This window comes from Heterocephalus glaber, unplaced genomic scaffold, assembly GCF_053883595.1.
Source record: "Heterocephalus glaber isolate CG9 unplaced genomic scaffold, H.glaber_assembly_v1.0 deba00001509, whole genome shotgun sequence".
NCBI classification, from domain to species: domain Eukaryota; kingdom Metazoa; phylum Chordata; class Mammalia; order Rodentia; family Bathyergidae; genus Heterocephalus; species Heterocephalus glaber.
The window spans coordinates 45,915,141-45,928,014 of NW_028258325.1; the positions used below are offsets into that span (position 1 = coordinate 45,915,141).

The 12,874-nt window shown below is 41.2% G+C and overlaps 1 protein-coding gene across 3 annotated transcripts in view; it reads left to right on the forward strand.

Annotated features, from left to right (window-relative positions):
* Positions 1-1,211: 1,211 nt before the first annotated feature.
* Cracd (capping protein inhibiting regulator of actin dynamics) overlaps positions 1,212-12,874 on the forward strand; it is a 279,740-nt gene continuing 268,077 nt past the window's right edge. The window contains exon 1 of one of the 3 annotated variants that reach the window (XM_004849699.4): positions 1,212-1,368. The gene's annotated coding sequence lies outside the window, so the exon portion shown is untranslated. The remainder of the gene's footprint in view (positions 1,369-12,874) is intronic. The other 2 variants (XM_021262314.2, XM_087187700.1) reach the window with 2 other exon arrangements.

Consider the following 12,874-nt stretch of genomic DNA (forward strand, 5'->3'; position numbering starts at 1 on the left):
TAGAGGGATTCTCAGGTAGTTGGTAAGACTATGAAGATTATGAAGAAAAATCCCCCAGGTACATATGCTACACAGATTTGATCTTTGGTTCTGGGAACTTCTAAGGCTACTAAATGGATGCAGAAGGAACTTGCTCAACTCCAAAACCTCACTATTCTTATTTGGAATAAAGCTTACAAGTTTATATGTACAAACTGAACAACTGAATGATATTCACAAAAATACACAACCTGTTTTATGCTGGTACTTAATTAAAATGTTTATCTAGAAAAACCCAGTTGGATAAGGCAAAAATACAGTAGAGTATCCCACTATCAAAGACGCTCCTAAACCATGCTTAGGCATTACAATTATTTGTCTTGTTTTGGCATTGAGCACTTGGCTTAACATTGAGTGAACGTTAGGGTTACCTTTCATCTTTTGCATCTTTTGTCACAGGGAGTTTTGCTTTATTTTAATTTCCTATTTGAAAATGGCACTAAATTATTTTTAGCATCTTTGCATGCATAGCAACTAAAAGGCTACCAAAGCTGATTTTAAATAGCTCCACTGAAACAGCCACAGCAAAATGCATAGCAGAAAAAGTCTCAGTGCTTTTGCTTAACCTACAAAAAGAAAAGATAAATACTCATTTTCCTTAAAAAATGATGTCAGTACTGTATTTCATTATGGCTGGGGACAATAATGCTCAGTGTTAGTGTTATCCTGTTCGGATGTACAGCGAGTCAGCAACGCAATTTCTAGCCTTTCTGTTTCTGAGGGCAAGGGACATCTTTCAACTTGTGCAGCTATCCGGAGCCCCCATCTCCTTTACGTGGCGGGGACTCTGCAGTCAAACTCCTCTGGGTCCAGATCGCTCCCTAGTCTGTGGGTCACGCAGGTGCCAGGGGCCGGATTTGTGTCCCGTGTAGTGGTGACTCACGGCCTTGTCTTCTCTCCCCGCGCAAGGTGCGCCTCGCCGGGAGCCCGCCACAGAAACCTCGGTGCCCACGCGCTCAGGCCCCCTCGGGTCACTCCTTGCAGTGGTGGGGGACAGTGACCCTGCTGATGCCCTTCCCCAGAGTCCGCAGGTGAGGAGCCGTCCGGCGTGCGCCAGGCCGGGGGCGCAAAGGAGCAGGGCGCCCGGGGCCCGGCGGCGGGCCGGGCGGGGTAGGGCGCGGGTCCGAGCGGTGGCGCCGGTGGAGCATGTGACCACGCGCGGGGCCGGGCGCGCAGTGCCGCGCGGTGGCGGCAGCGAGGAGCGCAAAGGAGGCCGCGGGCGCCTGAGAGGCGGGAGCGCTGGTGTGGCGGAGGCTCTGGAGGCTGTGCCACTCGCTCGCCGTGGACCGCGCGTGGCCGGGCCGCAGTTCCTCCCGGCGGGGACCGCAGGTGAGCGCCTTTCTGGTTGGCGGCCGGAGCCAGACAATGGGGCGCGGGCGTCGCCCCCGGAGCTCGCTCGCTCGCGCCCGCCCCTCCGGGCGGGCCCTGGCGGCGGCTGCAGACTCGCGACCTTGCCGGGGCGTGGGCTCGCACAGGCGGTTGGTCAGGCGGCCGGGGCTGGGACGCGGAGCCTGGGCGAGGAACCTGCGCGCGGCGTGCGGGCTGTGAGTCCCCGCGAGGGAAGCCTGCGGCTGGCTCACCCCGGGAACTTGACGAGAGCGTGGGACCGCTGGTTCCCGCTCCTTCCCGCGTCCCGGCAGCCCGTCCCCGGTCCCTGGTCCCTGGCTGCGGCGGGGACAGAGCTGGACCTCGCGGTCTACCAGCCGGGACGCCGACCCGCCTCAGTCCTCTTTCCCCTTCCCCCGAGCCGCGGGGCTTTGTTTAACCTCTGCCAAACCGATTCGCACAAACACTTGTGGCCCCAATTCTGATGAGCCAACAGTTCGATGGCTGAGGCGAGACAAAGGTTTCCCCTGTTTATCAAGGGCTGGAGCCCGGGGACGGCGCGCCGTCAGGGTGTGAAGTGGGTTCGCCCTGTCCTCCCCTCTGGGCTTGCTGCGGTGGCTTTTCCGGTACCCTAACCAGCCTTTCTTGCAGAGCTCTTTGGTGGCCAGATCGGATCTCCTTAACCCTAGGATGCCTAGGTGGGTGGGTGATGGCTTTTTAAAAGAAATGTGATCACCAGTAAACTGAAGGGCAGATGCGTGCATTAGGAGATGTTTTCGGGATGGAGGCATCATACTCATTTTGTGAATTGTGGATTTCAAGAGAGAATATATATTGGCAGACACACTGATTCGGTGGGGGGGGGGCGGAGAAAACCTAGTAACTATTACCATGTGTTGTAAAATCTTAATATGGTTTTACGAATATTGCCCAGGAAACTGATCTGGTGTAGTGCTTGCGTGTGTGCGTGTGTGTGTGCTTGTGTGTGTGTGTGTGTTTGTGTTGGTAGCGGTGGTGGAGAGGCAGTGGTTAGTATACAAAGGATAAGGTAATTTTAGTAAAAGGTTCTTAGTAAATATCCTGTGGCAAATTTTCAAATCATTAAGTTATCAGTTAAGTCAATGATCCCCTGTAAAAATTACCTACAGTAGTTGAATTATATATAAAATGGCTAACAGTTATTTGGCATTGTTTGTGACTCAGGAATCTGAATACAACAGTCCATTTGGAGTCCTTTTTTAAAAAGTCAACAAAGGGAAGACACCTTCCCTACTCCCTCCTTTATTTTATTCTTTGGGAAAAGAATCCAGTTCATTATGTTTAAAAGAAAAATTGCCTGTAAGGAAAAAAAATGTGAAAGGCAGTTTTTTTAAAAAGAAATATTTTGAAGTGTCTTGTATAGCCTTGCGATTGCATTGTATATTCCTTTAACTCAGACATATGGAGGGAAAAATCATGCTATTGATTGCTTTGTTCTACTATTGATTATTTAAAATGTGTATCATTTAAAAGCTTATGTTTATAGTCACTTCCAACAAATTAAGAAACTTTGAGTCACAAGAATTGGCAGTAGCTATAGAGCACCGAGTGTGCAGTCAGGCATATGATTATACTTAGGCTGTTGATAGAAGAAACAAAAGCTACTATATGGTCCTTCATAATGTAAGCTATTATCGCTAGATGAGGAAACTGTATTTTAAAATTTCTTCTTCCACAGTTTTAGAGTAATTATTTGAAATTTAATTAATATGAAATTCTTCAGGGCAAGGGATTTAGTCCTTTTTTATGTGGTCCAGATTTCCAATGCAGCACATAGCAGGTGTTTGAAAAATAGGGGTAAAAAAGAATGAACTGATGGGCCGGGAATTTAGCTCAGTGGTTCCACCGCCTGCCTCACAAGCACAAGGACCCAAGTTCAATCCCGGGTACCAAAAAAAAAAAAACAAAAAAAAGAATGAGCTGATGAAAAATAAATTGCAAATGCATACAGCATTGATACAGGTGGAACTGACTTGCTTCTTTTCATTTAATGAACATTTTTTGAGGGCCTACTGTGTGCCAAGAACTGTGCGAAGTGTTTCCACATGCAGCTCATGAAAGCCTGTGGCCACCCTTTTTTGATCATAGTGGATGAGTTTCTTTGAAGAATGGGGCCTCTAGGCTGGTTTTAATGGTCATCTCCTGTGCCAAGGAGGACAGTGGAGCATTTCACTTGTTATGTGTGTTTATACTTTCTCTCAATGGCCCGTCGGGAGGCAGGCAGATACCATCATTCCCGTTTTGTAGCTGAGGAAATCCAGACACAGCGGGATTAAATGACTTGCCAGCTCCATGGCACTAAGGCAGTGATGCCAGGCACAGAAGCTGGATCTCATGCCTGGCGCTTTCGCCTCTGATTCAGGCTTCTCCAAGATAACACTGCAACCCCAGAAAGTCACACTTCAGTTAGGCTTCATGAAAAGGCTACCTTTTGGCTTACTTTTATATAAGGGAGAGTTGTATTTGACCACCTAGTACTAACAGGACTGGGTAAATGTGCCAGTTCTGGAGGCTTTGTTAATTACTGCCCTTTGTCCTTGGTAAGTGATTTGATCCAAGCTTCTGTTTCCTCATCTGTAAAATGGGAGCAGTAATAGTATTTCTCTTACAAAATTTTTGTGAGAATCAGATGAATTATGTGTGCATATGTCCTTAGCACAATGTCTAGCTCAAACTAATCACTCAGTATCAGGTCATTTTTATTCCCATTATTATAATGTAAAACAGTAGCTTTAAATTGTTGTTATTTTAGAGGCACAATAAGAGATGCATTTTACATTGTCACTGCATATACAGATATGCATACATATGTAATTTTAAAAAAATTTTGAAGTAATGCTTAGATTTCCTATGTACAGTGCAGTCTCGTATTTCTCTTCTATTTTGCTTTTTAAAATGCTAGTTGAGCTCTACGGACTGATTTCACATTCCTTTCCTGTGCCAAGACCTATAGTTTAAAAACCAATGCACAGGATAATCAGGTGAAGTACACTGAAGAAAACTCTGTTGTTGAAACTTTAGGTTTTTCCTTTGTATGGTTTACAACATCAGTTGAGATTTGAATATTAAACTATATATAAAAATAGGTCCTTAAAGGGCCAGGGACATAGCTCAGTAGTAGAGCACTTGCCTGCCATTTACAAGGCCCTAGATTCAATCCCTAGTATAGAAAAGAAAGAAACAAAAAACTCAACAACAACAAAAAATATATTTAAACACTTCTTTGTAATGATCATTTATTGAGTATCAAGGTCAAGTTCCTGTAGTAAGCAGTCTATTTATACACGTTATCTAACTTGGTTCTCATACAGGACTGCCAGGAAGCCTTGTGTTTCCATTTGATAGTCTAAATGAAGACTCAAAGAGGCTTTCTTAACTTGTCCAAGGTTCCCAGCTTAGGGATGGAGTAAGGATTCAGACTGAGCTCTGTGCAGCCCAAGCTTGTCTGTCCTTTTAACCCCTACTTTCTGTTCTGATGTCCCCTTGCAGTAGTTTCTGAAGATATTTCATGTCTTCTCTAACATAAATTTGAATGGCAAGATCAAGAATTTACTCTATATGGCATCCTTTCTATATACATCCTTTCTCGGTGTCTTTTGAATGGACTCATTTGGTTTTCAGCATAATAAAGGGTGCTTACTGAGGAGACTGATCATCCATTCTGGCTTTAGCTGGTCTTTGATGTAAATATTTTGTAGTAGCTTCTCAGGTTTTTGTGATAGTCAATTAACTGGTCATTTTGAACACACAAGATTTAATAAATCTTCAGAAGAGACACAAAATAGCTGTGTAGCTATAAAAAGACCTCATTACGAATGAATGTTGGCTGTTAAGGCACAAAATGAGGACTTAAGAGCTGCAAAGGTATTTATAGTATATTGATTGGTCTCAAAATCACAAGGCAGTAAAAGTTTATTTTATAAAGTACTCGTAAGAAACTACCACCAGCTATCCTATTAATACACACGTGTGTGAACAAAGTTCTTTATAAATGTTTCTTGTGTTTGTAGTAGTTTAATTTTAATATTTTGGTATTTCTGGGGCTTTCCTTCTTAAAAATGTCAGGAAGAATTAGAGTTTTTAAAGAAATATATTTTAAAAATAGTACATAGAATACAAGCTATTTTAAATGATGATGGAGAGACAAATTTCGCTGTTTACACAGATATCTTATAGATTCACTCAAGTTTGCATTATTTCTGTTTACAGGTAGGAGTATATCATGAATAAGATAATGACAAGTGCTTAAAGATCTATAAATTGCTTTTACCTTATAGTATTGGATAATTCTATATGCATAGAGCTTTAAACTTTTTTTTTCATTACTGCCTTTGCCCTGAGCTACTTCCCCAGCCCTTTTTTTCATTTTTTGAGACAGGGCCTCTAAATCACTAAGTTGCCCAGGCTGGTCTCAAACTTGTAATCCTCCTGCCTCAGCCTCTGAGAGTGCTGGGATCACAGATCACATATTTAAACAGTTTATTTCCTGAATTTAAGGTTAATCTTTTCAAAGCTGGTAATTTTAAAATCAGAATTTGTGTAGATTATGATGAATTATGGGGGTTAAAAAAATCCATATATTTCTGTTGGTCATCATTTTCTAGTAAGATTAGGCAAATATAGATATAGTTGGATTCATTATTGAACATCACATTTCATCTTTCACCCTCAAAAATGTTATGCAGCTAATGAAACCAAATACTATTGTAATAGGTCAATGTTTCATGCTTATTTTATTAATTTATTCCTTTTGTCTAATGCTTGACCCTTTAATGCTTTATTACAGTTTTTGTGAGGAACAAGAAATGTTCTAGGTATGGAATGGTCACTATCACTGTATTTTCTGTGTTCAGGCAGATAGAAGCAAGGTTACCATGATATTTTGCTACCCTTTTTTTTAGAATGAAAAGTAAAATCATTTTGGATATTTACTTGTACTAGTTACTTTGAGGAAGATGGATACGAACGTTTTAGGTTTAGATGCATGATTTCCACACATACTTGAGAAGTATATACTTATAAATTCTTGATCCATAAGTAAAAAATTATCTGATGTAACTGTGAAAAGAAACTGAGTAAAAAGTCCAAGTAGTGTTTTTATAGTCATGTTATCAACATTGAAGTCACATGTTATCAGGCATATATAAGAAGCCAAATAGACTGACCATATATATAAGCTTTTATATTCTAGCAATGCAGTGAGTGGAAAGGTGATAACATTTAAAATGTTACATATGAAAAGCATAAATACTTTCAAAATCTTCACTAGCTCTTCCAGATATTTGCATTATTTATCAAATGGCATACCTTATGAGTTAAGAGGAAATTTCAGTTAAGTTGGTTCTGAAACTGTTACTACATTAAATATTAAGTGTTTGAGGAAAAGGCACAGAAAACACTTTGGGAGACATTTAAATCGGAAGTCAGTAGTAGCTTACTAGAGACAGGTTGTTAAAACAGAATTTAAGAGCAGAGAACAGCTGCGATGAGAGATTAGTCCAAGTTACAAGAAAGGAGAGAGACAACTTGTTCAGAAGGTATTGGCTGAGGGAGCTAAAAACAGCCCCACCTGCAGGACCTGCCCTCACCCTCTTATCAGGGAGAGGGGTTGCCTGGCCCTGAGGGAGATTAGGTGGGGGGCGGGGGTGGGGATGGACAGGGGTACCTGAAAACTTCACTGTTATTTAAGTCCAGGACCAGCCAGGTTTATTGTATGATCTGTGGAAATTCTCATGTATAGTTGTTGGCCTAATGATTTCCTCACTCGGGAGAAATGAAGAAGACCACAGTCCCAAGATCAATGTTTTTGGAAGAGGAAACATTACTACTCTAAATCCCATCACTAGAGTCACTTATGTTCTAAGCCTTTGAGGTGCAGCTAATGTTCTTAGAAAAGCTTGTGACAGAGGCAGCAAGGCTGTTGGGACATTGCTGGTGAATTCTGGGTGCCCTAATCATTGCAGTCAGAATTTCCTTCATTTTTTGAAAAAAATTAATATTTATTCTCAACTTTATAAATATTTTAATTTAAAATTTATTTTTAGCTAATACATGAAAACATAAAAGTTGTACATATTTATGGAGTACCGTGTAATGTGTTGATATGTATGCGTTATGTAATGTTCATGTCAGGGTAAACATCTCTTTCTCCTCTGAACAGTACTTAATGCATCTTGAGTGACTTATTCTCTCCAAGTGTCATGGTGACAGATGCAGTGAGTTTTCCTGGCTTTATGTATGATGCATGTTTGTGATGGGTTAACTGTGTACTACAGTTAATGAGCTCAGGGTCACAGGTTCAATTCCTGGGAAGGCCAGTTAGCTTTGCTTTGTTCTGTGATCTCATATTGTACTCTTAACCCAGACCAGCCATCTGGTGAAGGCAGATCATTGATCACTAAGGGATAATAAGCAAGACTGTGTGGGAGGAGCAGTGGGAATCTTCCTCAGTAGATATTGAGTAATTAGAGAAATGGCTCCAAGTCAGGTGCACATGTGTGTTTCATAGCATTATCTTAATATGTGGAAGATAACATGGCCATCAATTTTTTGATCATTTCTGTTGAATTCTCATTTTACCAGTTGTCTTTTTTATTTATGATTTTTTAAGATGTCTCATTCATTCAGTAGTTACATATTGTCCTGAATGTTCTGAACCTCTTTTGACGTTTGTAGGACAGTGACCATGGTAGTGAGAATGGGGTCAGGCTAAGAGTAGTAGATCAAACTGCGTACTGGTTTACAGATCTAGTTCCACTTGCTTAAAAAAACACAAGTTAAAAAAAAGAGAAGAAAAACTATTTTGAGTGAGAACAAAAAGACAATTTCTGGGGAATCACTTTATTATTTTTCTAAATACACCTTAATTTGCCAAAATCTTTTGTTTCCTTTTTTAAAATGACTTCTAGTGTCAAGAAATGTATCAAAGCTATAGACCTATGCTTCCCCACTGGTCTCTGGCTGATCCAAACTGAGACATGCTGTCCACTTGAAATATGTGCTGGATTTGAAACACTTGAATGAGAAAAGAATGTAAAATGTGTCATGAATAATTTTTAATATTAATTATATATCAGAATAACAACATTTGGCCATGATGGATTGAATAGACGATGATTATAATTGGTTTTACTTGTTTCCTTTTATGTTTTTTAGTGTATACTAGAAAATTTAAATTGCTTTTATGGCTCACATTACTTCTGTGAGGCATCACTGATCTAGAGCAGGCTGTCGTTTAACTGATGAGAAGGCTGAGGTTCAGAGGTTAAGTAACTGAGCTGAGTTTTCCATTGCCTGTAACTCTTCCTGCTAATAGGGTAAGTGCTCAGGAAAACAGGAACTCTGAGCCACCCGAGGACCATTTAGGACTTGTAGTTGTCCTATGTTGCAAGATCTGGGGCATTGCATATTGGATGTTATGCCAGTTGTATGGATGCATGTGTATGTATACACTATGTGAGTTGTTATACACACAAATTCACACACAGGGTAGGAGGGCTTTGTTTTATCATGTTGCTGTTTAGGCTGTTTTACCTTCCTGTATAGATGAGAAGCCCTGCAGCTTTATTTAGTTCTGGGAAAAGCATGTTAAGATATTAGACATTGGGCTGAGGATTTAGCTCAGTGGTTCCAGCGCCTGCTTTGCAAACGCAAGGTCCCGAGTTCAATCCCCAGTACCAAAAAAAAAAAGAACTTGTCTTAAAATTAAAAAAGAGGTTGGGCATGTAGCTCAGTGCAAAGCTCAATCCCCAATACTGAAAAGCTATTAGACATTGACAGTTGTAAGCCTGAGATAAATAGATACAGTGCTCATTCTAGTGTGTATTTACATATTTCTTATTATAAAGGGTGTATTTCCTATTACAAAGAATTGCAGATAGTAGTGAGTGAACCTTGATGGATGAAGCATTGGCACTGTGGGCTGAATCACGTTTGAAAGGAAGAGTGGTGAAGGGAGGAGAGGTGGATGCGTTGAACTCAGAGCTTATGAGCCGGTAGTTACTGTCTCTCATTGAGGACGCCCATGATGTTCTAGCAGAGGAAGAAAGAGCCACAGATGGTGCAAAGGCACAGCCCCAAAATGTGGGCTTCCTCTTAGTTTTGTGAAAGTAGTGGTCTTTAGTTGGCAAAGATGATGATGAGGAAAACCTTATGACCAAATTTGTTGCTTGTAATTTTTAGTTGGGAATTTTCCCCCCTAACCAACATAAGCAGCTCATATGTGTCTGTAATGATTAGCATCTTGGAGATTTTTTTGTGTGCAGCTGCAGATCTAGTCTTTCTTTTTGGCCCATGCAGAGTTCTAAGTGACTATCAATTTGTTACTGGTGGCCCAGTGACAACTAGTGAACAACAATTTTGCCTAGGAACTCTGACACTTGGTTTAATGTTATAAACCAGACTAGCTGTTAATGTTCGTGAATTTATCAGTTTAGAAGGGTCAGTGTGGAGATTGCAAGAAGATATGTGATTACTCCCAGATGATAGTATATAAAAATGTTTCCAGCTTATTATTTCTCTTGCTTTTTGTCTGTTACAGACAACTGTGGTTGATCCTAGGTACAGAGAAAGCAAAGCAACAGGCTCTGAGTAGTTACCATCAAGTGGGCAAAATAAGTAACTGTGGCCTGTGTCAGGAAGTTTAGTGACAAGTTCCATGTATGTCTGCAGCCTATCCAGCCGAAGTCATTGTAAACCCATTTTATCTCACGCAAACACCCTGGGCTGGGCACTATGGGCATGGCACAAAAAGAACTCAGTAGGGAAAGGACAGGTCTCTGAGTGTGACATTAAGTCTGTCAGTTGTAGATTTCAGCCCAAAGTGTTCATAACTTTTGTTGTAGTTTCTAATTTGAGAAAAAAGTAGCATTTTTGTGTTGTTGCAGGAAAAATTGGCATTGTTTCACAATTGATTAGCTCATGTCATATGTAGTCATGTTTGATAACAAATCCCCTTCCTAGCAATACATTTCTCTCCTTAGGATCATTGGGCAGGCAGTTAGGATGCTGGGGGTCTTGTTTGATAATGCGAAGCATGTTGAACATGGAAGAGTGGCACATGTCCCCTTTGCTCTCTTCTCTCCTTGCCTGCTCCAGCTAACTATGCCAGGCAGTGTGATGTTGCTAGTGAATAAAACAATAAAGAACTTATAATCTAGGAGAGAAGAAGGACGAGGCAGAGTATGAGGTGCAGTGCAGTAGAAACTCACAGTGCTGGGAGGTCTTGGGAGAAGGGGTGATTGTTTTGGTGAGAGTAGAATGAGGAAAGGCAGGAGGGAGCTCACAGAAGAAGTGATCTTTGAGTTGGGTCTTGGAGGAGGAATATAAATTTAAGAGATGGAGGGAAGATGGAAAGGTATACCTGAGGTAGGGACCAGAGCGAGAGAAGATATGGGAAGCCAGAAAGCTGGGCTACAGTGGGGTGGCAGGGACCTTGGGCATGGAGACAGGACTAGAAAAGTGGGTCTGGAAAACTTTGGAGAGATTTGAAAGCTTAGTGTTCCAAGACTGAATGTTTGTATCCCCCCAAATTCAGATATTGAGATTCTAACCCCCATTTGGAAGATAATGATTGTGATCAAGAACATGGAGCTCTGATGAATGAGATTAGTTCTCTTATAAAAGAGACAACAGAGAGGCACCTCTCACCCCATCTGCCATGTGGGTCACAGCAAGAAGACAGCAAGCAGGCCCTCACCAGACAGCACCCCTGCTAGCACCGTGATCTTGGACTTCCCAGCCTCCGGAACTACAAGGAATAAATTCCTGTTGTTTATAAGCCACCTAGCCTATGGACCTTGGAACAGATCAAGACATTTCTGGGAAGTGAGAGGCTGTCAGGGGAGGGAGAGACAAGAATGTATCTACTTTAGAAAGATGGGTGGGAGTTAAGAGGTCTGTTCTAAGATCACTTTTGCCTCTAATTGGTCCAGTGACCTTGGACAGCAAGCCTCAGATATCTCAGGTAGAAGGAAAATGGATGAGGCAAGAGTTGCAGTAGTTCCCCAGGTCTTCTCTGGGCCAGTGCTGTTGTGGATGGTGGAATGCAGGACCTGCACTATGAAGATGATATTCTGCTGGGAGAGATAGACAGTGGATGGTAATAAATTACCTATTTATCACCTAAGTATATAACATACTGTCAGGTAGTGACAGATGCTATAAAGAAAGTGAAGCTGGATGAGCGGATTAAAATATAACGCTGTTTCTAAGGAGTAGCCCTGAGAGGTGTGAATGAAATAGAAGAAGCCATGGGAATATTTGGCATCTCTTTCAGTTCTAAAATCATGAGTCTAATTAAGTGAAAAGCTATGGGAGTTCAGTCTCTTTAACATTGATTAATATCCATTTCCAAATAGATGTTGTTCTTACAAGTTCGATTAGTTCCATCAGTATGGTCCTTGATGGCCAGAGTCTTTTTAGCACTCCATCTTTTAAATAGCTCAACTGAATACAGCATCATCTCATTTTAGAAAATAGTTTTCTTCAGCATCATGAAAAAATGCCTCTTGTGTTGGGAATTTGAATCCTGCCCATTCTCCCTAGTATGTTATTCACCATAAACCTTGTGACTCATGGAAGGAGGAAGATGCTAATATCTAACCAGTCAGATTTAATCAGCCAGATTTAAGGCCATTGTTTAATATATTAAATACCTCATCTAAATTATTTTAATATAAATTAAAATTAAGTTGGTGCTCTGGGACAGGCCTGTTTTAATTACAAGTGGAATGCATCTTAGGAGACCATTCTGCCTGTTATAATCATAACAGTGTCATTATGATTTTTTTAAAAAAAGAATCACTAATAAGCTGGGTCTAGCCTGAGGTCTTGTAGTTTGGTTTATAGATGATTCTTGTCTAATCAAGTGAAAGGCTGTAGAATGCAAACATTTCTCTTTGGCCCTAACCTATTTTTCTTGGTGATATGAAAGAGCTGAGCAGCCATCAGCAGAAGGGTGTGCTTAAGAGTGACTTGCTCTGGGCTGGGAGTGGAGCTCAGTGGTAGACTATGTGATTAGCATGTGCAAATCCCTGGGTTTGATCCTCAACACCAAAAAAAAAAAAAGAAATGGACATGTACTTCATGTGAGGCATTAGGTTGGGTGCATTGGATTTACCATTAATTGAGGGTCATTTGTATAAGATTCTAAATTGATTTCCTGCACATTCGGTCTACAATGCCAGGACACTAGAGCAGTAGACTGCTTTTTGAGATAGTCTGAGATGTGATCCCTGACCTTATGCTGGCATGGAATCCAGGCTATGTTGTCTTCTTCCCTTGGATGGTAGTTCACAGCCAGTGAAACTAGCCCTGCCTGAATTATTTAATTCCTCTCATCCTTAAAGACACTTACAAAGAGTTGTTATAGAACTGAAAGACTTACCAATTTGGGGCTTGCAAATGCGTTTCTGTTCCTTCTTCATTTTCTTTAACTGAAGATAAAAATGCCTCTTTTGGTCCTGCTGTT